The sequence below is a fragment of the Bos indicus genome, chromosome 22 (assembly GCF_029378745.1).
Source record: "Bos indicus isolate NIAB-ARS_2022 breed Sahiwal x Tharparkar chromosome 22, NIAB-ARS_B.indTharparkar_mat_pri_1.0, whole genome shotgun sequence".
NCBI classification, from domain to species: domain Eukaryota; kingdom Metazoa; phylum Chordata; class Mammalia; order Artiodactyla; family Bovidae; genus Bos; species Bos indicus.
This window is the reverse complement of record NC_091781.1, coordinates 55,454,315-55,480,185: the sequence shown is the minus strand read 5'-3', so window position 1 is coordinate 55,480,185 and position 25,871 is coordinate 55,454,315. Positions and strand designations below refer to the sequence as shown.

The window sequence follows — 25,871 nt, the reverse complement described above, 5'->3', positions numbered from 1 at the left end:
CATCACTTGGGGAGTGTTTAGTCTAATAATCTCATAGGAGAATATGCTGGAAGACTAAATGCAGAAAGTAGCCTGAACACATACCCACTGTTAAATCACTTGAATAACAAATAATTTCTAAAAGAAAAAAATTCTTAAAATCACTAAAATAAAATGGGCTGCTCTCAGAAAACTAAAACAAATCTATGGTCTGACTTCTAATACAGAAACTAGAAAAAGAATCAAACTGAAAAAGGAAGGTAAATATAAATATAGGAGCAGAAATCAACAAGAGAACACAGAAATAACAGAAAATGAAGAAAGACCAAAATAGGTTATTCTAAAATATTACTAATTCAACAAAGTTGCAGGATACAAAATCAATACCCCAGAACTAGCAGCATTTCTATATACTAAAAATGAATAATCCAAAAAGAAAATTAAGAAAACAATTCCATTTACAATATCATAAAAAAAAATACTTAGGAATAAATTTAATCAAGGCAGTGAAAGACCTGCTCTACAATGAAAACTACAAAATACGTTGCTGAAAAAAGATATAAAATTCTTCATAAAATTTACAAAAAATCTTTATAAAAAAGATACAAAAGTCATATTGTATACTTAAAGTAAGTGAATTTTATTGCATGCTAATTGTACCTCAATGAAGATATATCTTAAAAGATGTAAAAATTGGAAAAGTAGTAAATTAGTCGGTATTCACACATGACAAATTGCAAACACTGAAAATCTAACAGAACTGAAAAATAACTAGAATATATAAGTGAATTTGGTAAAGATTGCTGGATACTAAGTCAACATGCAAAAATTAACTGTCCTTCTATATGCTTGCAACAAACAGGAATATGAATTTTTAAAAGTGCTATATATAAAAGCATCATTTCTGCCATAATTAACAGAAGTTCTCATTTAACAAGCACACATCATCTTGCCAGATACTGTACAAAACCCTTTACACATGTGGCTTTCTTTACTGAATCTCCAAACAACTCTGAGAGGTGGGCATCATTAACTTCATTTTACAGATGAGTTAATAGAGCCCTAGAGGTGTGGGCCTTGACCAAGATTACGCAGCTCACAAGCAGCAGTCAGGCCTGGGGTTCAGGTTTATATGATCGACCAAGTCCATAGTCTTCTTCTTCTTTTTTTTTTTTTTAATTTTATTTAATTTCTAAACTTTACATAATTGTATTAGTTTTGCCAAATATCAAAATGAATCCACCACAGGTATACATGTGTTCCCCATCCTGAACCCTCCTCCCTCCTCCCTCCCCATATCATCCCTCTGGGTCGGCCTAGCACACTAGCCCCAAGCATCCAGTATCGTGCATCGAATCTGGACTGGCATCTCGTTTCATACATGATATTTTACATGTTTCAATGCATAGTCTTCTGATGTAAGTATCCAACCCAGGGATCCAACTCAGATCTCCAGCACTGCTGGCAGACTGTTCACCATCTGAGCTACTAGGGAAGTCCTCTGATATAAGTAAGTATACACATATGACAAAGGGACAGATGTGAAGAAGAAAGACTCACTGAAGACATTACTTCAAGGCTACCTTCTCTGTTTTCTCCTCTCTATTCCCCCACTCCTTCCCTACATTTCTCTTCTGAGATTCTCTTGTTAGATTGAGAAATGTCTATAACCCCAAATAACTGGCACAATACCTGATACATAGTTGAGACTGAATAAAAAGTTAGCTCAATAAATGGACTCAGCCACAATTCATGTTTTTTAACAATCCACGTTTTTAAACTTGTGATATTTTTCTGAGTGGCTGCCCCATCTCACAGTGTACAGATAACATGTGAGAGCTGCAACTGCGCTGCATCTTCACTACCACCTGCTCCTGTCTGTCTCTTACTGTAGCCATCCGGGTCGGTGTGCAACGGCTTCTCACTGTGGCTTTGATTTCCACCTCCCCTGGAGAAGGCAAGGCACCCCACTCCAGTCCTCTTGCCTGGAAAACCCCATGGATGGAGGAGCCTGGTGGGCTCCAGTCCATGGGGTCGCGAAGAGTCGGGCACGACTGAGCGACTTCACTTTCACTTTTCACTTTCATGCACTGGAGAAGGAAATGGCAACCCACTCCAGTGTTCTTGGCTGGAGAATCCCAGGGAGAGGGGGAGCCTGGTGGGCTGCCGTCTATGGGGTCACACAGAGTTGGACACGAATGAAGCGACTTAGCAGCAGCAGTGGCAATGACTAACAGTGTTGGGTATCTGAAAAGGTGCTTACTGACCACTGGTGTATCTTCTTTGATTCAAATCATTTACTTCTATTCTACTCAAGTTTTTATTGGTAAATTGTAAGATTTATACAACTTATACTCATTGGAAGGACTGATGCTAATGCTGAAGCTCCAATACTTGGGCCACCTGATGCAAAGAAATGACTCACTGGAAAACATCCTGATGCTGGAAAGACTGATGGCGGGAGGAGAAGGGGATGACAGAGGCTGAGATGGCTAGGTGGCATAACTGACCCAATGAATTATGAGTCAACTTTGAGTTTGAGTAAACTCCCAGAGTTGGTGATGGACAGGGAAGCCTGGTGTGCTACAGTCCATGGGGATGCAAAGAGTCAGACACAAATGAGCAATTGAACAGAACTGAAGATTTATACATTATGGATTTGGGGCCCTAATCAGACAGATAAATAATTTACAAATACTTTTTTCCCGTGCTGTGGGCTGTCCTTTCACATTCTTAATGATGCTCAAACAAAAATTTTAATTTTGATACAGTCCAATTTATTTATTCTTGCCCTTTGTTTCTTGTGCTTTGGTGCCGTACATAGAAACGACTGCCTAATCCAAGGTCATGAAGATTTACACCTATGTTTTACAGTTCTATGTTTTTTAGTTCTTACATTAAGATCAATATAAAGTTAATTTCTGTATATGGTGTGAACTTAAGGGTCCAACTTCATTCTTTTGTGTGGGGATGTCCAGTTTTCCCAGTATCATTTGTTGAAAAGACAACTTATCACCCATTATATTGTCTTATACTTCTGTCAAAAATCAGTTGATCACAAACGTATGGGATTATTTCTGGACTCTCAATTCTAATCTATTGATCTACATGTCTGTTAGTACCACAGGCTGAAGGTGAAGCTCCAATACTTTGGAGACCTGATGCCGAAGAGCCAACTCATTAGAAAAGACCCTGATGCTGGGAAAAAGTGAAGTCAGGAGGAGAAGTGGAAAACAGAGGAAAAGATGGTTGGATGGCATCATTGACTCAATGGACACGAGTTTAAGCAAGCTCTGGGAGAAGGGAAGGAACAGGGAAGACTGGTGTGCTGCAGTTCATGGGGTCGTAAAGACACATGACTGAGCAACTGAACAACAACAAATGTCAGTTATTAACACTATCGCATTGGAACAAGTTTTGAAATGAGGAGGTGTGAGACCTCCAACTTTCTTTTATCCATTCTGAATCCCTGCATTTTTTTATGATTTTAAAAATCAGGTGTCAATTTCTGTTTAAAAAAAAAGGCAGCTGAAATTTTAATAGAGAATATATTGAATTTGTAGATCAATTTAGGGGGTACTGCCACTTTAATAATATTAGTTATTCCAATCCATGAACAAGAGATATCCATGGATGCCATTTACTTATGCCTTAAGTTCTTTCAACAGTATTTTATAGTTTTTAGTATACAAAGCTTATACTACCTTTGTTAAATTTATTTATGACATTGTATTCTTTTTTGATGCTACTGCATATTGAATTACTTATTAAATTTCATTTTTAGATTGTTCACGGTAAGTGTATAGAATCAGAATTGAGCTTTGTATATTTGCCTTGTATCCTGCAACCTTGCTGAACTCGTTTATTAATTCTAATACTCACTATGTGAGTCCTTAGGGTATTCTATAGATAATATTATGAACAGGGACAGTTTTACTCTTTCTTTCCGATAGGGGTAATTTTTGTTTCTTCTTCTTGCCTGACTGCCCTGGGCCTCTGTCCTTTGGATGTGACTTGTTAGTTCTGAGAGTTTAATTTATGTTTTCTGGCATAGAAGATCACGCTAGATCTACAGTCATTTCTCCAGAAGCTCTACTGTTTATAGAGCTTTCGTTTGTGGGATCTTAGTTACCCGACCAGGGATCAAACCTATGGCCCCTGCAGTGGAAGTGTGGATGTTAACCACTGGACCACCAGGGGAGTCCCTGTCTAGAGATGTTTAAGATGGATTACCTTCTCTGGCATTACATCTCTACAATGGAGAGGGAACCCTACATTCACGATCATCCAACTAGCTCTGATCCATGATCAGCAAATTACTTGACTTTAACTTGGCTTTCTACGGAGAATGTGCCAACCAGAGGATTTTGATGAAAAGACTATCACAGTTCTGTTATTCTCCAGTAAGTTCATATGTATCAGCTCTGGATACTCCGCAAAAACCATGTTTCTGGGCCTTCATAATTGACAGTCAGACCTTGATCCATGCTTGAAACTGCCCAGCGTGAAACCAAGCTGAGCAGTCAGCTGGCAGCCTGAGAAACCTCTCTCTCATCATGTCTGTAACACAACTGGATTCTTCAAGGAAAGAGAAGCAGCTGAAGCAGGCTCAGCAAAGGCGTCCTGTCATGGTCCTTCTGTCCCCCTTCTATAGATTAATGCCAGTTAAAGCATAATCCCTCTTCAGAGTTCACTGGCTCTCTGTATTAGCTCTGAGAAAATAAGAGAAGCGAAAGGCAAAGGAAAAGGAAAGACACCCATCTGAATGCGGACTTCCAAAGAACAGCAAGGAGAGATAAGAAAGCCTTCCTAAGTTACCAATGCAAAGAAACAGAGGAAAACAATAGAATGGGAAAGAATAGAGATTTCTTTAAGGAAGTTAGAGATGCCAAGGGAACATTTCATGCAAAGATGGGCACAATAAAGGACAGAAACGATATGGACCTAACAGAAGAAGAAGAAATTAAGAAGAGGTGGCAAGAATATACAGAAGGACTATACAAAAAAGATCTTAATGACTCAGATAACCACGATGGTGTGATCCCTCACCTAGAGCCAGACATCCTGGAGTTCGAAGTCAAACGGACCTTAGGAAGCACCACGATGAACAAAGCTAGTGGAGGTGATGAAATTTCAGCTGAGCTATTTCAAATCCTAAAAGATGATGCTATTAAAGTGCTGCACTCAGTATACTAGCAAATTTGGAAAACTCAGCAGTGGCCACAGGACTGGAAAAGCTCAGTTTTCATTCCATTCCCAAAGAAAGGGAATGTCAAAAAATGTTCAAACTATCACACAATTACATTCATTTCACATGCTAGCAAAGTAATGCTCAAAATTCTCCAAGCTAGGCTTCAACAGTATATGAACTGAGAACTTTCAGATGTTCAAGGTGGATTTAGAAAAGGCAGAGGAATCAGAGATCAAACTGCCAACATCCACTGGAAAAAGCAAGGAATTCCAGAAAAACATCTACTTTAGCTTCATTGACTATGCTAACGTCTTTGTGTGGATCACAACAAACTGGAAAATTCTTAAAGAGATGGGAATACCAGACCACCTTATCTGCCACCTGAGAAACCTGTATGCAGGTCAAGAAGCAACAGTTAGAACCAGACATGGAACAACGGACTGGTTCCAAATCGGGAAAGGAGTATGTCAATGCTGTATATTGTCACCCTGCTTATTTAACTTATATGCAGAGTATATCATGCGAAATGCCAGGCTGAACGAATTACAAGCTGGAATCAAGACTGACAGGAGAAATATCAATAACCTCAGATATGCAGATGACACCACCCTTATGGCAGAAAGTGAAGAGTTACTAAAGTTTCTCTTGATGAAGGTGAAAGAGGAAAGCGGAAAAAGTTGGCTTAAAACTCAGCATTCAAAAAACTAAGATCATGGCATTCAATCCCATCACTTCACGGCAAACAGATGGAGAAACAATGGAAACAGTGACAGACTTTATGTTTTTGGGCTCGAAAATCACTGCAGATAGTACTGCAGCCGTGAAATTAAAAGACACTTGCTCCTTGGAAAAAATGCTATAACCAACCTAGACAGCGTATTAAAAAGCAGAGACATTACTTTACCGGCAAAGATCTGTATAGTCAAGCTATGGTTCTTCCAGTAGTCATGTACAGATGTGAGAGTTGGACCATAATGAAAGCTGAGTGCTGAAGAACTGATACTTTTGAACTATGGTGCTGGATAAGACTCTTTAGAGTCCCTTGGACTGCAAGGAGATCAAACCAGTCAATCCTAAGGGAAATCAACTCTGAATTGAAGGACTGATGCTGAAAGTGAAGCTCTGATTTTTGGCCATCTGATGTGAAGAGATGACTCACTGGAAAAGACTCGGATGCTGGAAAAGACTGAGGGCAGGAGGAGAAGGGGCAGCAGAGGATGAGCTGGTTGGACGGCAACATCCATCAACTGGATGGACATGAGTCTGAGCAAACTCCAGGGAGATACTGAAGGACAGGGGAGCCTGGAGTGCTGCAGTCCATGGGGTTGCAAAGAGCTGGACACGACGAAGCGACTGAACAACTATGTATTGACACAAATACTGTGGCTATTTACCTTTCGTCTGATCCCAGTCTGACAAAATGAGCAGAAACAGAGAAAGAGTAAATAACCAAAGCTGCCCTCTGCTGTCAATCAGCATTTTGCTTCCTCCCTGACAGAGTGGTGGTGGTGGTTTAGTCGCTAAGTCGTGTCTAAGTCTTGCGACCCCACGGACTGTAACCTGCCAGGCTCCTCTGTCCATGGGATTCTCCAGGCAAGAATACTGGAGTGGGTTGCCACTTCCTTCTCCAGAGGATCTTCCCGACCCAGGTCTCCTGTGGCTCCTGCATTGCAGGCGAATTCTTTAACCGCTGAGCCACTAGGGAAGCCCCCCTGACAGAGTAGTTTCCTTCAAACCCATCCTTTCCTTTGCTCTTTTCTGCTGCTGCTGTCTCCTCCGGTCTCCTACACAGGCCTCCAGCTCTCCCTTTGCAACTGATGCCTTTCCTGGCTGCCAAAGGCATTTTCTCACAGTCCCTACAGCCCCTCACATCTTCAGGATAAATTCTATTCAAAATGCTCCTCGGCCTAACCTCAACCTGCCCACCTTCCAATCTTTCTGGTTCGTCTCTATGCGTTACCACATATGCACCCTATCCTGCAGTTACCTGAGTGAGGCAAAATCTGTGCCTTTGAACCTGCTGTTCTCATTGTTTGTTGTCTCTGTTAAAGTCCTACTATCTGTGAAGTCTTCCCCAGCCCCTAAACTGGAATCATCCCCTGTTTGACATCCTATACTCCTGGTTTGTATGTATCTGGTGGCCTTTAGATAATCTGTACAGTTATAAATGTATATATGAGCAGAGGTCAGCACCAAAACAGGAGCTCACTGAAGGTAGGCTGTAACCTTTCTATTCAGCATGATATTGGCCTAGCAACTGGAGTTAAAGAGGATACGCCTTGTCTAACCCAGAAGGAAGAAATACATCCAACCTGCCATCAGTGCAGGTGTCTGGAAGGGAAGACAGAGAAGGAAGCCAGCAGGGCAGGCCTGCACCTCAGTGGCACCCGTGTCCGCAATGATTCCTCCACTGAAAGACCACTTCTTCTCCTGGGGTGTGTCCCCTGTCTAGAGGGCTGTGACCGGAGTCAACGAGGCATCGTCCGGGTTGGGTGTGACCTGCCGCCTTGGCTGTACAGAGAACAGCCTGCCCGAGTCCACCCTGGGCGGTAAATCAGCGGGCAGCCCTGACACTAAGATGCTCTCCAAGAGGACAGCCTCCCCCATCCCCTCCCTGCAAGAAACACTGACTTCTCTAGGTTCCAAGTGAAGTCTTGGTTTATTTTCAAGGGGGAAGAAAAAACCTCCCAGGTGACTTTAATGTACCACTCTCTTAAGTTAAAAACCCTGAGGGAAACCAACATGTCACCTCTCAGACAAGCTTCCACTTTCATGAATCACAAGTTTCTGGAACAGAGACCTAAACCAGTTGTGTGGCGTGTTGATCGATGAGGGGTAGGTGACAGAACAGAAAAGACTCAGACCCTCAAGGACAGGTACTGTGTGCACGAGGACATTTGCTAGGGCATTATTTTTATCCAAAGGTTGGGAATGACCTCAGTGTTTTTCGACAGAAAAATGGATGGGTTTCCACATAAATTCATGTGGTGGCAACAGCAGAACTGGAGCTACTGATACAACAACAGCATGTTTGTCGTTGCTGATCAGTTGTTAAGTCGTGTTGGACTCTTTGCAACCCCATGGACTGCAGTTCCTCCGTCCTCTACTATCTCCTGGAGTTTGCAGCAACATGGAAATATGTCAAAATACAAGCTCTTGAATGTAAAAAAAAAAAAAAGTTTAGTTGTGGAAGGTTTATCTGACACCGTCTAGATAAAGCATCAAAATGTGGAAAGCAAGGTGCTAGACTGTGCAGGGAGACAGCACCCAGGCCGGCAGCACCAAATTCTGGGCGGGGCTTCCCTCTGTGGGGCGGGCGGGGGCGGGCCATGGTGGGTGGGGCTTCCGCTAAGCCCCGCCCTTCACTCTGTGGCTGAGGGTATAGTAAGCAGGCTTTGAAGATCTTCACTAAGTCCTTATGCACCTCTGAAGAAATAGCCCGGAATACAGTCAGTGGTTACGAGGGCTTCCTTGGTGGCTCAGTGATAAAGCATCTGCCTGCCAATGCAGGAGACACGGGTTCGATCCCTGATCTGGGAAGATCCCACAGGCCGCAGAGCAACTAAGCCCCTACACCACAGCTACTGAGATCATGCTCTAGAGCCCCGAAGTTGCGACTACTGAAGCTGACGTGCCTAGAGGCCACGCTCTGCAGCAAGAGAAACCACTGCAGTGAGAAGCCCGCGCGTGGCAACTAGAAAAACCTGCGTGTGGCAACGAACCCAGCACAGTCATAAATAAACAAAGAAAAAAATTTTTAAGTTCTTGGTTAAGAGAGAGCTCTCAAGCGTTTTATGTAAAAAGCTCCAGCGTTAGGATTGTATCCCTCACGAATTTATCGGTCTTTTCCCGGAAGGAGGTGAATCAGGTTCCTCGCCAGCCTTTGCATGGTCAAAATATGATTTTTCATGAACCCTCCATCCCTTCCTGTGGCCCTCTCCTTCCTGCCTCCTCAGCTTTAAGCTGCACTCTGCCCTTTTCTCTTGGAAGCAAACAAGTGCACCTCAGTGGCAGCACCAACTGTCCAGTGTCAACCTCTCCGAGGCCTACGGCAGGCCCCGGAGCCCCAGCTCCCTGAGAGCTTCTCGGGCTCCTGCCCTGAGACGACTCGGAGGAGTGAGAGCACTAGCTGTGTCAGCCAAGTCACTAGGCCTCTGCTGACCCAAGTGTCTTCACTTGAGCAGAATGACCAGTCTCTGTGTCTTCCGGCTCTGAAATCGCTGGCACCACCAGCCACATCCGAAAAGTGCGCTTCACTCCCTGGGGGCAACTCCAGGGTCAGTGCCTCTCCCCCTGAACGTGGATTCTGACACTGGGGCGTCTCCATGGCGTCGGGGTAAACAAGCTATTTATTAAGAGTATTCCGCAGAAATGCTCTCCCACACGCCTGAGTCACAGTGAAAACAGGAAGCCCACACCTTTTTCTTCTGAGGACTGTCCCGTGTGCCCACCACCTTCTCCCAGCTGTATAAACGCCTTTTGGAAACCCCGCGGGGCCAAGGCCGATGGGCTGCTCCGTGTGGCCGGGGTGGGGTGAGGGGGCAGGAAGCACGGAACCTGCTCAGAGCAAAAGAGGAGCCGTCCGAGAGCCCTGCCCCGAGAGAAGACATCTCCTAAGCCGATTTTGGCACTCCAGACCTCGGGCAAGCTTACTTCACTTACGGTACAACAGTGAAACTGAACACATGACATAGAGTTAAAATTTCTTTTAATTTTTTACTAGTTTTTTTTTTTTTAAAGATTAAAATGTCACCACATAGATCAAGATTCCAAAGCGAAGTCTTCCAGTCACTGTCCCCAGGCATCCAGCTCCCCTCCCCAGGAGCAACCACTCTCAGTTTCGAGCATATCCTTTAGAGATAATTCACGCACGGACAAGCCTCTGAGCATAGGACTACACACCTCTTCATACATGTGATTTCAAAAGCAGACTCTACATGTTCTGTACCTGGGCTTTTTGGTAAGAAAATTTCTTCTTTCACTTTTGAAGTTTCAAACTTAGAGAAAATTTGAACGAGCACCTCTATACGAGTTACCTAACTATGCTGACTAATATTTTCCTGCAGTTTTCTCTTAATAGAAGTTTATTTTTTCCCCTTTGAACCTCCAAAAAGTATACTGCTGGTACCATGACACTCATCTTCTGAATACACCAGGATAGAACCTCTAAGAATAAGGGCTACCTCCTGTAAAGTGAAAGTTGCTCAGTCGTGTCTGACTCTTTGTGACCCCATGCACTACACAGCCCATGGAATTCTCCAGGCCAGAATACTGGAGAGGGTAGCCTTTCCCTTCTCCAGATCTTCCCAACCCAGGGATTGAACTCAGGTCTCCTGCATTACAGGTGGATTCTTTACCAGCTGAGCCACAAGGGAAGCCCAAGAATACTGGAGTGGGTAGCCTATCCCTTCTCCAGCGGATCTTCCTAAACCAGGAATCGAACTGTGGTCTCCTGCATTGCAGGCTGATTCTTTATCAAATGAGCTATAAGGGAAGCCCTCTACCTCCCATAGAGCATAATAACATGATAATTAATGAAAATTAACATTAATTCAATAATATCACCTATGGAGTCTATATTCAAACTTCCCCTGCTGTCTCAAAAATGAAACTTGATTTTTAAAGTTAGCCCTATTGATGCTTTTGAACTTTGGTGTTGGAGAAGACTCTTGAGAGTACCTTGGACTGACTGCAAGGAGATCCAACCAGTCCATCCTAAAAAAGATCAGTCCTGGGTGTTCATTGGAAGGACTGATATTGAAGCTAAAACTCCAATACTTTGGCCACCTGATGCAAAGAGCTGACTCATTTGAAGACTGTGATGCTGAGAAAGATTGAGGGCAGAAGGAGAAGGGGACGACAGAGGATGAGATGGTTGGATGGCATCACCGACTCAATGGACATGGGTTTGGGTGGACTACAGGAGTTGGTGATGGACAGGGAGGCCTGGCATGCTGCGATTCATGGGGTCGCACAGAGTCAGACATGACTGAGCGACTGAACTGACTGACTATCCTGGAGATTTTTTCTGTATCATTGAAATAAAGACTCCTCAATATTTTTAATAACTAAATAATTAAAAAGAGTAACATCTCAGTGGTCCATTGGCTAAGACTCTGTGCTCCCAATACAAAGGGCCTAGGTTTGATCCCCGGTCAGGAAACTAGATCCCACATGCCACAGCTAAGACCCAGCACAGCCAAATAAATAAATCAATATTAAAAAAAAAGATTAACATCTAAAGTGCTTACTGTGTCAGGCACTTTTACAAAGATTTTTCTTCTGCTATCCCAGGGTTAATTTTCTTGTTCTTTTTATAACTTCAAAAATTTAGTGCATAATTTCTTTTGTTTTCATTCATTTTGTTATTCATATAAGAACTTTGGTGGAGGTCCATATAGTCAAAGCTATGGTTTTTCCAGTAGTCATGTATGGATGTGAAAGTTGGACCATAAAGAAGGCTGAGTGCTGAAGAATTGATGCTTTCAAACTGTGGTGCTGGAGAAGATTCTTGAGAGTCCCTTGGACAGCAAGGAGGTCAAACCAGTCAATCCTAAAGGAATCAACCCTGAATATTCACTGGAAGGACTGATGCTGAAGCTGAAGCTCCAATACTTTGGCCATGTGATGCCAAGAGCCAACTCATTGGAAAAGATCCTGATGCTGGGAAAGATTAAAGGCAAGAGGAGAAGAGGGTGACAGAGGATGAGATGGTTGGATGGTATCACTGACTCAACAGACATGAGTTTGAGCAAACTCCAAGAGACAGTGAAGGAAGAGGAAGACTGGTGTGCTGCATCCATGGGGTCACTGTGTCAAGAATATTTATGTGTTGAATTCTTACATTATTTTCCAAAGAGTCTAGAGTTCCAATTTTGATTTCCTCACTGACCTAAGGGGAGTTTTAAAATTTTCCTGTGATTTAAAAAAAATTTATATATATATTTTTAATTTATAATTTTCCTTTATATGACACAGTGATCTGATTATTTTTCTTGTGCTACTTCTCCTTTTTTAGTATGTACTGTGGTTTTCTCAGTGTCCTACTATGTGGTCAGTTTTTGTGACAAATGAAAAGGAGATTGCTTACCAAATTAATCTACTTTTTTAATGAAGGAAGAGCAGTTTCTCTAACTCCTTCCTCCACACCAAGTCATGTGAAAAGTCAAACATTTTTATATTTTTGGCATGGGGGTTTGAGACATTTCATCCTCACCACTGCCATGCAATTGTGTTCATATTGGTCTTACATGGCATGTCATTGCTAATGAATGAAAGAGGCTTAGTAATGAAAGGGAACTTAAAAGGCAACCAAGCCAACCTTCACCCAGTATAGGAATTTCCTTCACAGCATATGCAAAAGATGTTCAAATGGATTTAACTTGAATTACTGCCATGCCAGGGGCTTCCCAGGTGGCTTAGTGGTAAAGAATCCACCTGCCAAGCAAGAGATGTAGGTTTGATCCCTGGGTCAGGAGGATCCCCTGGAGAAGAAAATGGCAAGCTGTTCTAGTTTCTTGCCTGGGAAATCCCATAGACAGAGGAGCCTGGTGGGCTGCAGTCCATGGGGTCACAGAGTCAGACACGACTGAGCGCCTAAATCACAAGTGCAGCCAGGGGACTCGGCACACTGCTGAGACTGCGGCCTCCGGGGCCTCCGTCAGACACTCAGGGTAAAGATGGTATCAACTGCCTACCTGCCATGAGGACCGCGTCACCCAGCGCACTGTGGGGACACACAAGAGAAGGAAGACATGATACTTGTGCTCTAGGAGCTGTGGTTCCCAAGCTGCCTCCGGGCCCTGATTCCACCATGGGGTATTTAAAGTTTTTGAAACGTGATATACAACATCTCTCGGGCCCTGCACAAACCACCAGGTCGAAGGAGTTTACAGCGTCCACGGTAGTTTGTGCTGCAATCACTGTGATGATCTCATATCTTTGTAAAACTAGGGGGTTTGGCAGTTGTTTTATAAAAGCAAGTGTTATGTGAAAATCCACACAGAACAGCAAAAACATCTGGCAACGTCCCATCTCCAAGGTTTGGGAAACTGTGCAGTGCCCAATAGGAGTGTACATCCTGTTAATAAATAACTGGTTATTTCAGAATAAAATGATATTGTCTTTCAATATATGTGCAATTTCTTTATTCAGGTTTTGTGCAATTTAGGTGCAGTCTTTTTTTTTTCCAGATAGTTACTCAATTGTTTGGACATAGCTGCTCATTAAGTTGTCTGGTCCTAACTACTTAATAAATGGAACTGTTATGTTTTTCTTTTGGCCTGGGGGCTCTGTGAAATAATTCCTGAGACTCTAAGAGCACCATGAACCAAGAAAGCTGGAGAATTCTGGCAGTTCATGGCTGAGTTTCAGAGACCAGAAGTCACGCCAGTGATGCAACCAGCATGTGAATAGTTAGGCTTCTCAGCTCACAGAGCCAGCAGACACTTCAGGAGTTAGACTGGGGAAAGCACAGCTTAGCACAGAGTCCAACCAGTGGGACAGGCCTGCCCGCTGAGCGAAGGGAAGGGCTGAACACAGACAGGAGACCGGGCTTTACAAGAGCAAAGAGCACTGGGAATGAAGATGGCCTGCTCTGGAGATGGTGAAGATGCTGTGCCTTGTAGGAGTTGGGAACTCTGATCTGGGGCAGGAACAGTGGGATGGAGTTTGGTCACAGGAGTGATACACTAAAAAAAACCAATGTTTGAGGAACATCAGTCCCAGAGCTGGAGTGGATGTACTGGCGGGATGGGAAGGCAGGAAACTATCACCTGAAAAAACGATTCTCTGACATGGCCCACGCCTGACCTAATACAGAGCAGGGGGCAGTCCCTTCCTTCAACCCCAGCACGACACGGGCACCACGCTGCCAAGTTCCCCAAACTGCAGCTCCTGGTCGTAGGAACTACAATCCTTGATTGTGTGCTTGGAGAGCTGCGGTTTCAGGATCCTCTCTAACTGGGGGATGCTGGAATCAAGTTTTTAGAAATGTCTGCTTGGAGACCACTGCCTTACTTCTAGGAAAGTAGCTAAAAAGAGGGAGTAAACATCGAATGGAGAAAAAAACTACTGGATAGAGATTTGGAATCGAGTCTTGATTTGACCACAAACACACCAAAGACTGGGCCTAGATCTTGGCTTCTTTACTCTTTAAATGAGGGCCCTACGACTTGAGATGCAGAGAAATACTGAATCGCCAGAGGACTCAAGTCCACCTGATGGCTGAGGTTCAACCTCTTTGTGTAGCAGCAAGTAGAGCCAAAGACTGTGGTTTTAATACTTCATTCCAATTTGCATGAAGCGTTTATATCCACAAAGGGCTCTATATTATTGAAAAATCATAATCTGGGCTCCTGTAAGCTATTTTTGCTGTAAAAGCAGTGAACATACATACATAAGTGCAAAGTCGTTTTAGTCGTGTCCAACTCTATGTGACTCCATGGACTGTAGCCCGCCAGGCTCCCCTGTCCATGGGATTCTCCAGGCAAGAATACCGGAGTGGGTTGCCATGCCCTTCTCCAGGGGATCTTCCCTGACCCAGGGATGAAATCTGTGTCTCCTACATTGGCAGGCAGGTTCTTTAGCACTGAGCCACCTGGGAAACCTGTGAATATGTACGACAGCCTGGAACACTGGCAGAGACTTCAGGGGAACAGTATCAGCCTTAAGGGCCAAAGCGGCCCTGTGATGATGACTCACAGACCACATATGAAATAAAAATTAAGCCACTGATCTGCTCAGTGTCTGGAGGGAGAAGCATGCTCTGTATGACCTGCATTAAGACAGAGTAGGAATATATCCAGGTACGATGGGGTGAAGAGTATGGAAAATCAGGTGACAGAAAAACTCAGAGCTTGAATAATTATGCACATAAGAAATAAAGTGTTAGTTAGTCTGTCGTATCTGACTCTTTGTGACCCCGTGGACTACAGCCCGTCAGGCTCCTCTGTCCACGGGATTCTCCAGGCAAGGATACTGGAGTGGGTTGCCATTCCCTTCTCCAGGGGACCTTCCCGACCCAGGGATCGAACCCGAGTCTCCTGCATTGCAGGCGGATTCTTTACCGTCTGAGCCACCAGAGCCACACTGGAAAGGACGTTAGGAAAGTCCCCTGGCTTTTTGTTTAATTCGAGTAGTAACTTTATTTTCCTTTCTAGCTTTAGGAGGACTGGTAACCCAGTCTTACAGAACTAGCCTGTAAAGCTCTCTGGATTCTATGGGGTTTGGGACCTCTATGGAAATGGGATCATCAAAGGTCAGGACTCGGTGAGGAGTCACAGAAGCAGTCTCCGGCTTTTTAAATACCCCCCGGGCATCCCAGTCCTTTTGGCAGCCCTCAAACACCCTTTCAGAGGCATTGGTCTGGGCGGGGGAGAACACAGAGCCCGGCCTCCGCCATCCCCAGGGAAGGCCAGGGCACACACGGCCACAGGGAGCCCCCAGATGCAGCGGTGGCAGACTTTGGCTGCAGCAGGGAGTCTGCGGCTGTCTCACGGAGGAGGAGGATGCGGGGAGGAAGAGGACACATGCTCTCACCCTTGGGAAGCTCTCAGCCTGACTTCCCTCTGTGAGTCTATGCAAGCAAAACTCCCCCTCTCGCCCCTGCCCCCAGGTCAGCAAGCCCATTCACAGATTAGGAAGTGACCCGCGCACGCCCGGGTGAGGATCGGGGTGCGGCAGGGGAAACGCTGGGAGAGGAGGCCGTATCCTGTTTAACTTGGCCTTGCCGATGCCAAGCCCTTTCCCTGTGAAAGTTTCTTTCGTTAAAAGAGCGATAACATCCTCCTTCCAGCAGCTTCTGCTCTCACAAAACGGGCTATTCTCCATTCTTGTGAAAACATGCTCCCATCACTCAGCCTTGTCCGTTGGACAGGAGGCCCTGACGGACTCTCATCTCAGGGCCGCCATGTGCGAATCGCCTGGAAGCACAAGTGTGATACACAGGGTTGGACTCGCAGGCCGCGTTACGTCCTGACAGTGCAGTGTCCGCCATGTGCAGCCTGCATCTCGCTGGTGCTCGTTCAGTTCCATTCAGTCGCTCAGTCCTGTCCAACTCTTTGCGACCCCAGGGACTGCAGCACGCCAGGCTTCCCTGTCCATCACCAACTCCCAGAGCTTGCTCAAACTCATGTACATCGAGTCGGGGATGCCATCCAACCACCTCACGCTCTGTTGTTCAGTTAAGGGAAAATGAAGGGTGAACGTGGGAAGTTAAACTAAGCCAGATGAAGAGTGTGAAGTGGCTGGAACTAAGGAAGCGTTCTCGAGTGCAGGAGACAAACAGGCCCGGGTTCAACCCCTGGGTGGGCAAGATCTCCTAGAGAAGGAAATGGCAACTGATTCTTGCCTGGGAAATCCCATGGTCAGAGGAGCCTGGCGGGCTACCGTCCATGGAGTCAGACGTGCCTCAGCACGCTCACACCACGCCACACTTACGAACAATGGCAGAACGGACAAGAGGCACCCAGGGCTGTTAGAAGGGCGGCCACCAGGAGTGAGAACTGAAAGCTGCAGGGAGTTCAGAGGGTTAGCGTGAGTAGAAACCCTGGGGCCACATGCGGCCGTGGCTGGAAGAGTGAGCCCAGTTCCTCCTGTCCTAAGGAGGCGCCTCTCCCCCCAAGTCGGGAACTTGCCCCTCTGCAGCAGGAGCGGCTACTGAGAGGTGTGGTCTGGGCACCTGACTCTCCACCAACTGGCAGAGCAGCTGTGGGGTCGGGGCGTGCACCACCCGCCTGCCTGTATGAGACCACACTGGAGCTCAGCGTCTAAGGACTTCAGTGCCCAGCTGCCCTTAGGATCAGGCACCTTACCGAGGTTTTACCCCCATAAAACCCTCCGCAGCACACTGTGGAAGGTCTGCAGCAGCGAACCTGGCTGCCTCTCCAGCCCGGGCCTTCCTGTTGCCCGCCCCCCTTTATCAATGCCAACTTCCCTTGCATGATTTCCCACCCCTCGCCTCACCCCATGTGTGTCTACCTCCGAGCCTTCAGTCACCCGGAAGATGCCCACATGTCAGGATCCAGGAGGATCCCTGCCCCGTTCCCAGGCAGCCCAGCCCAGGTCAGTGACCCGGAGCCTGGACTGTGGTTCACTGCACACACAGTCCTTCCCCTCTGCACGGGCACGAGCCCACCTACTCCATCCTCCCCGACAACCTGAAGGGCGGGCTAGGGAGAGACTCTTCTCTGGGGCACAAGCCACCCCCTGCCCACACACACATACAGTGGGGACAGCCGTCGGGTGTCCGAGGGCAGGACCAGGCATCGTCTGTTCCCTCCTCCTTCACCTAACCGCTCATGCTTCTATTTGAGGATGCTCCCAGTAACAGGGTCCTGGACCCCGGTCCTCCACAACCCTTGGCTTCTTTAGGTGTAGGTTCTGGCATTCGGTTCCTAGGGACGGAGCTTCACGGGGCAGAAGCTGTCTGTCATCTGCCATGCCCCTCACGCTGCTTCACTCGCGAGGTGCTCATGAGCACTGAAAACCTCTTTCCATGGCATGGGTGCCACTTATTGCATCTTCCCCATCCTATGCTCGGGGAGACTTCTGTTTTTAAGATTTAAGGGCTTACCCTCGTGCCTACTGTGTTTCAGCATTTAGCTGCAGCCTCACGTCTGTCATGGTATCTTTAGATCCTGATTTCAGTGCTCTTCCCTGGCTTAGCATTCCCCATGCATTTGGTGGATGTACCAGTGTCATCCCAATCTAGGATAAAATGCTGAAAGAGATAGTTTTGAGGACTGAACCTTTTTGGCATATTGCCTTCCCTTTAGGCCGTGAGCTGCACTTTGTCCAATACTGTGCATATGATACCACAAATGATTAAATATAACTGTTGAACCACAGCAAATTCTGCTCCATAGCAAAGAACATTATCACTTATTTTCATGGTAATGATGAATTCTATCTTGATTCTTCCCTACTGGTTTCATCTTCACCTTCTCTAAGCTTCTCTCTCTCTCTAGCCCTTGGAACTCTGGGAACGTAGGGAGGCCTGCAAAGCCCAAGGAAGAAACACTGTGTCCACAGCACGTTCCTTCAGTCGTTCTGTGGAGTCTAACCCGACTGGCCGCACAGCCAGTCTGTAGAGAACCCACTGTCTTAAACCAGATAACATCTGTGGATCCTCTGTTCCTGTTTGGCTCCAACGTCAATAAAATAATAGCTTCTTGCAGATATCTTTACTGTATAGAATAAACAAACTAAGTTCCACTTTTAAATACGAGAATTTGAGTATGGCAGGGCATGCCGAAATGGGGGTTTCCATGTGCCTCCCGTAAAATAATCCCATAGTATTCCTCAAGATGGACAACGGTAACGTGCTGAAAGCGGCATGCAATGTTACCAGTCTTCGTCAAATGCACTTCTCACCCCCAAGAAAACACAAAACATAAGCAGGGAAAGAAAAACGCTGCTCCGACAGAAAACAGAAAGCTGGCATCTGCACATGGGGAGCTCAGTGGACACTGGACGATTCTAAGAACCACGGTCTTACCTGGCTTCAAAAACAGTCCACCATGAGGTTTGAGCGCCAGAAAAACAGGACTCAGGTCCCGGGGGGTGGGGGGTGGGGTGGGGCGGTGGCTGTCTTTCTTCTCTTCCAGATTCTGGGATTGAGCATGACTGACCAGAAAGGAGGAAGACAGGTACAGGGATGGGGGCAGAGGGTATATGGAATGTGTGTGGGAGGGGAGAGCAGGAGAAGCATTTCTAAGATGATCTCTACTTTCTCTTTGGTCATAATAGGCAGTAATTAATTTTGAATTCTTAAATGATATTAAGGAGGTTGTGAGAGCTGGACCATAAAGAAGACTGAGCTCTGAAGAATTGATGCTTTTGAATTGTGGTGCTGGAGAAGACTCTTGAGAGTCCTTTGGACAGCAAGATCAAATCAGTCATTCCTAGAGGAAATCAACCCTGAATATTCATTGGAAGGACTGATGCTGAGGCTTCAATACTTTGGCCACCTGATGTGAAGAGCTGGCTCATTGGAAAAGACCCTGATGCTGGAAAGATTGAGGGCAGGAGGAGAAGGGGACAACAGAGGATGAGGTGGTTAGATATCATCACTAGCTTAGTGGACATGAATCAAGCAAACTCTGGGAGACAGAGGAGGACAGAAGAGCCTGGCATGCTGCAGTCCATGGGGTTGCAAAGAGTCGGACACAACTTAAGAGACTGAACAACAAGTGAAACAGGAAGGAGAGTAGGCCTGAAGGGTGGGCACAGGTGGAAAAAAGCTGGGAACCCAAAGTAAGGTGACTAGTCGGATTGGTCACCTCGGGGGGCTGGCTGGAGAGGGTTGAAGGGACATTCTGGAGTAACTAGGAATGTTCTGAATCTCAACTTGGGTGGTATTTGCACAGGTGTACAGATGATAAAAATTCCTTGAGTGGTACACCTAAGATTTATACATAACCAAGATTTAATTCTACAGAAATTACATAATTCTCAATAAAAAGGTTCAAAAAATAATAGAAGGGTTGAGCAGCACTGGCCTTAGCTATTAGCTGGCATTAACTCATGGAAGCGTGTTTACAAGATGTAAAAGGACATTATTGGGAGGCTGGGAAACTACCACCAATCAAAGGAACCTTCCACCAAGCTGGATGTTAGCGCTTGGTGAAGCCCACTGCAAGGCCAGGCTGCCTCCTGGAGCCAGAGGAGCAGCACAGATCCAGAGGGAAGGGAGGGTGACAGTCGCCGGACACAGCTTTTCAGACCTTGGGGAAGGCGGCCTGCTGGGGCTGAAAAGACACATCTTTCTTTGCTGCTGGCTCTAGACTGAGGGACACAGAGGTCAAACCAAAGGGGATCAAGGGAAAGAGAGTCTAACCCAGGGGAAAGGTGGTGGGTCTGAGAAGCGAGACAATGATGGGCCTCAGGTTCTGAGAGAGCTAGAGGCCTGAACGCTGGCCACTGAGCATCGCTGTGTTCCCACAGCCGCTGCTGGCACCTGGCCGGGGGCTCAGGGCGGGCCGTTTCCTCTCACACAACATCACTCTATTCATACCATCAACTGCCCAGCCCAGTGCAAAGGTCGGCAGGGCGGAAACCAGTCTAGAGAGTGACCCAAGAGAAGACCCGGGCAGCAGGAGGAGAGGAGGGTTTCAAGAGGCGGCTCGCAGGCTCCCACACCGTAGGATGAAGGGCTCACTGGAGTCTGGCTCGGACATCTGCCATGTTATGGTCCTGGGATTGTCATAAAAGCCTCACAGATGTCTGCGTGTTTGGCCCAGCAACCCCACAAGCTGGGCATCTTCATTCCCATTTTGCGGATAAAGACGTGGCAGCCTGCAGAGAGGAGACCACTGACCCTATCACACCACCGGCCAAAGACAGAGGCCGGAGCCGGAGCCTGCAGGCCATTTGCGCAGACCTCAGGACAGGATCTGAATCTCTGTTCTCCAGGCTCAAAAGAGCTCTGGTCATGTTCGGGCACTGCAGTACGGACGTGAAGTCCGAGGCCTGATTCAGGAGCACGTTTACGGATCATTAGCTGAGACTCGGTTTTTATTCCTGTTTTAGAGGATAATTATTTATTAACTTAGACCTGGTAAAGTGTTCTGACAACAGGAGAAATCAGTGGAGTCATGGCCTCAGTACTTGCTATGTGAAATATAAGACATGTGAATTCTAGGTTTCTGTGGGGAGTCACACACATGTATTTCGATACAGTATATATGAAAACTTTAGCATGAGTCCTTGCAATGAATATTCAGGGTTGATTTCCTGTAGGATTGACTCATTTGATCTCCTTGCTGTCCAAGGGACTCTGAAGAGTCTTCTCCAACACCATAGTTCGAAAGCCTCAATGCTAAAGCTGAAGCTCTAATACTTTGGCTAGCTGGTGGGAAGAGCAGACTCACTGGAAAAGACCATGATGCTGGGAAAGACTGAAAACAAGAGGAAAAGAGGGTGGCAGAGGATGACATTGTTGGATAGCATCACTGACTCAACGCACATGAACCCGAGCAAACTCTGGGAGACATTGGAGGACAGGGAAGCCGGGAGTGCTGCAGCCCATAGGGTCACAAAGAGTCGGACATGACTTAGTGACTGAACAACAATGATATGAAAACTTGTAACATACAGCAAATAATTTACCAAAAGCTATCATTTGAGCCATTTTAGAGTGACATTAAGTATTTTGCATGGTGGTGCAACCACCACTACCATCTCATCATCCCAAACTGAAACCTGCACCGTTTTTCACAAGGACTCCCACTGCCTGTCCTCAGGTAGCGGCTTCCAGGACTCTGCCCAGAGCGCAAGCTTAGGAAATGCTTGTTGAAGAAGAGTGAGAAGAGTGAGGTGCGCAAGAAGACCAACTACTATATTCTACAAATAAAAGAGACTAAAGGGAATATTTTTTTCCATAACTAAAGACTGAGAGCAGTGTAGCAAAGAAGCATTAGGAGTAATTTGTGACTTGTTTACACTTCTGGCACCGGCTCTGATGGTCTATTGTGACCAGGCCCTTCTGCTCTCTGTCGACACGCCAGCAGGTGACGGCGACACCTCAGGACGGGGTGGGCGAGCACGGATGCCTGGCCAGCCGGCACCTGGGGCTGGCTGCTGAGCTGTCACCGAGTGGACTGGCCCACAGTTCTCATCTGGGCAAGCCTCCTTTGATGGATTTGTGTGACTTGGCAGGGACCCTGTGATGGAAATTCACTGAGAAGCCTGCATTTCAACTCCTGGTGAGCAGGGTTTTCAGAGGTTTTCTGTAGAGACGCAGCCTGCAGAGAAGGCAGGGATTCCCAGTTCCGTTTGGGTGAAGCTGGAGAAGCAGAAAAGCACAGATTACGGTGCCTCGTACTGACCCTGGTGCTGCAGAAGCATGGAAAGCCTGAACACAGGGGCGCTTCTGCTGTCGCATTTCCTAATCCGGTAGAGGCACACAGCCCTGAGCAGAAAGGGCTGGGGACAGAGGCTGCTTGTTGGAAGGAGGTTAGCTGGGTTTTCAAAAACTGACCAAGGGACCAGGCAGCCACGCATACAGCAGTGGCCACTGTGCCACTGGCTGGCCTCCCCTGACTTTCTCTGGCTAAAGAATAATTCAAGAAACAAATTTTGCTGGAGAAGAAATTATCCATTTGGATCTGCTCTCTGTGGGTTTGTGACTCATCTGAGACAATTGCTGTTCAACAGCTTTTCCTATGCTTCCAGGAGGGACACGCCTTACCCGGTGCTTCAGACTCAAAACCCTGGGCTGGGAAAGGTGATTCTGAGCTGGTGGACTTGGACTGATTCAGAGATGCTCGGTTCCAAGAGAAGGAACCGATAAAGACCTGGGCTTTGGAAGTAACTTCGTGATGTTTGGATTCTGGGCTGGCACCAGCCTCTAGGGTTTAAGCACTCTGCTGTCATACGCTGTGCAGCCTTTCCAAGAAAAACTCTATAAAATGAAAATACTTTATTGCCATGGCCTTTGACTTCTTGAGAGTCACACAAATACTGTCATCTCGTGCAACATTTAATTTAAACTTGGTTCACCTAAAGAAAAAAAAAAATGAGTTCTGAGTCCGCCCATCTCCCTTCTTAAAAGAGCACCCAGTCTTCTCTATGTTGTCACTGTTTTGTTTGCTGTGAGCCAAACTGTTATTTCACATATGTGAAGAGAGAGTTGGCATCAAGTCCATATGAACTAAACTGCTGGCAAAGGCGATGCTGGAGCTTGCCATTGAGAAGATTAGATTCCCGAGAAACTTCTCTAGCAGCGTCCAACATCCACAAACTAAAAAAGTGTGTGTGTAAATACACACATGCTCACCCGGCTGAAAGACGCTGTGCCCTTCCTCCGAGTTCAGGTAGCGCCCTGTTGGTGGTTTATGTCACCCTCAGCGTAAGTATCGCAGTAGCATAAATAAATACATAACAAAAAAATATATGCGCTGATTAAGATAAATAGGAAATTGAGAATTTACTTTATTCAAGTATAAGGTTGCCCATTTCAACTAACTTCCTTATTTATTTAATAAATAGGATGATTCACACTTTCCCTGTAAGACTGATTCGATTAGGTTTGGATCGGGGAGGCAAGAGACGAGGGTAGGAGGCACACTTTGTAAAAAATTTTCAATTCAGGTTTTCCTTTACTTTAAAGATTCTTTTTTTCTATTAAAGTGTGCTATTTTGCAGACTTGTTTTGCCTTTGCGCTCACAGATGCAAATATGGAACTAAACCAGGAGAGAAATGGAAAATTTCATCATCCAGAGTTGTGGTAAGTGGTTGAATACAACCAGGTAGTTGAAAACTGTGCTCCCTGAAACCCTGGAACCTGAGGCCCCCGTGACAACACAGCAGTGGTGGCCCTGCCACCAGAGCAGGCGTCTTTTATCTGTGCCTGTCCCTTCTCTTCAGGGCCCTGCCCACAGATCACACTACTGGGGTCTTTGGGACTCAAGAATGACTACAGGTAAGGTGGACAATCATCTGAAACTCTGACACTTATACAACGCAGTCTCACAAAGTTGGAATATTTCTAAAAGAAAGATGGAGACCCATACTTTAGGAAAACATGTAGAGAAAAGCTTCGATCTTTCAGATTTTCAAATTCCCCTTCTAAAATAATTTTTGTTTTTCTTAGTCACTGGGTACCAGCTGTGGGAACACACTGATGTCTCTGACAGGACTGTTAACCACAGCTCACCCAGGGATAACACAGGATCCAGGCTCAGCCAATCACATGCTGCCATTTCCTCAGCAACAGCAATTAGTCCAGGAGGTGCCTGTATGACTCAGGGCAGGACCAATCAGAATCCTTCCCTGAGACTGACTGCTTTACAAATGATGGAAGACACATGCTGCTTTCCACTGGAGTTGCTCAGCTTGGAAGCTGGGAAATCTGGGGCTACTGAGGGCCATGGTTCCTGCCACAGGGGGAAGCTGGAAGGCTATCCTCAGGATGAGAGATGGAGAGAAAGTCTCAGAGGGACTGAAACCCAGTTCCTAACCCTGAGCCTGGTTCCTGCATCTCTTCCTTTTAATCCTTTAAAAAAAATTTTATTTATTTTAATTGGAGGCTAATTGCTTTACAATATTGTAGTACAATGCCATACATTGACATGAATGAGCCTGGTTCCTGCAGCTCTTCCTTTTAATCCTATGTGCTGTTCTAATAATGTTCCAACTCTATAAGCCAGGAAATTTCCTCTTTGCTAGGCTGGTTAGGATTAGGGCTTTGACACAACTCAGAGAGTTCTGAAAAATACAGGGGCCCTGCTTAACTTGGAGATCACACTGTGACTAACTTCTTCAAGTGATTATAAGTGATTAATGGCTTCTCAGCTGACTGTTAATGAAAGCCACTTATTTTCTCTGCCAACTTTTTGTTAGTGGCATCTCATATCAAGAAATAAATGCTGAAACTTATAAAGTTGGGGAGGAAGCTTGCTTTAAAAATAAAAGCAGAATTATATTAATATACTTCTACCCATTTAGCATTTCTCAACACGTGGGGAAACATTCATTACCGAATATGTTTACTGATTCAGGAGTTTACAGCACAAAAATTCTTAAGCACATCTTATTTTGTCACGATTGTTCATCTGCCTTGTGGAACAAAAGAGGCCAAGAACCAGAATGGGGAAGAACGGAAGAAAAGCTTCCATTCACCGGAGAGCCTGATGCTTCCTGTCCGTGTATTTAGATGCAGCGCTTCCCCAATCCAGGGCTGAACGTCTCGGAGCCGCTGGCAGGTACAAACACGCTCCCTTTTAATTACACCACCAAATTGCCGCAGTAACTGATTGCCAGCTAAATAATTACAATCAAGTGGCCATTGTGCATAACAATCATTTAATGAGTGCCATCCGCAAACACTGTAATAATAGAGAGCTTTAATGAAGAAATCTGGAGAGAGGCCAGGGTTTTATGGCGGTTTGCTTAAAGGGAGAGAGAGCCATAATCTGTATTTAAGATTAAAAGAAGCCTTTAATCCACATGCTCAGCATTAAACAAGGGAGTGGAGTCATGTTTTGATCAAAAGTTACTGCGGGCATAAAAGAAAGCAATGTAAATGTTCTTTTAGGAATTAAAAATAAAAAAGGCTCCAGTAAATTATATTGAGGAAGTGTTCGTAACCATTTGCTTTGGGGAAAAAAAAATGAAAAGGAAAAACATCTGATTTTCATTTTGGACAAGAATACTTAGCTCAAATAAAATACAAGGGAATAGGGTTTTATTTGATTTGTATAATATCACTAAAAATAAGGGAGCTGCCATTCAGGCTTCCTTGTACCAGTAATCATTCTCCTACTGAATCTATTTTTTACCCTCACTTTCCTAGGCCGGGTCTGCATCTTTGGGAGGTGTAATTACATTCTCACACAAAGTCCTAATTGAAATGGTTTTGATGATCTCAGCTCTAGCAAACAGTAGTTCTCATCGGAGGGAGGAAAAAAAAAACAAAACCAAAAATCTCACCACATAAAACTCAGATCCACTGGCAGCTACCAGCACTGCTGATGCAGGAGTATTTGCCTAACAAATTAAGACTGCGATTCCTAGAATTGCAGTCATTCTCTATGAACTGATATGCAGCCTGGCCAATGATAAACACCAGAGCCTCCAGATTTTGCTAGTGCTTACTGCTAGGAGAGAACTAAAAGCAACATCAGTCCTCTCAAGGAGGAATAAGAGGGGAAAGCAAAAACCAAACCAAAACAGTTTCTAGAGATATAAATAGCTGTA

At 45.6% G+C, this 25,871-nt stretch overlaps 1 protein-coding gene across 9 annotated transcripts in view; it reads right to left on the bottom strand.

Annotated features, from left to right (window-relative positions):
- Window positions 1-25,871, bottom strand: part of ATG7 (autophagy related 7) — a 293,009-nt gene that overhangs the window by 77,199 nt on the left and 189,939 nt on the right. For 2 of the 9 annotated variants that reach the window (XR_011563078.1, XM_070776864.1), the window contains one exon: window positions 1-25,871. This exon is cut by the window's left edge; it is cut by the window's right edge and continues 25,220 nt beyond it. The exons of the other annotated variants lie outside the window; for them this stretch is intronic. The gene's annotated coding sequence lies outside the window, so the exon portion shown is untranslated. 9 annotated transcript variants of the gene reach the window in all.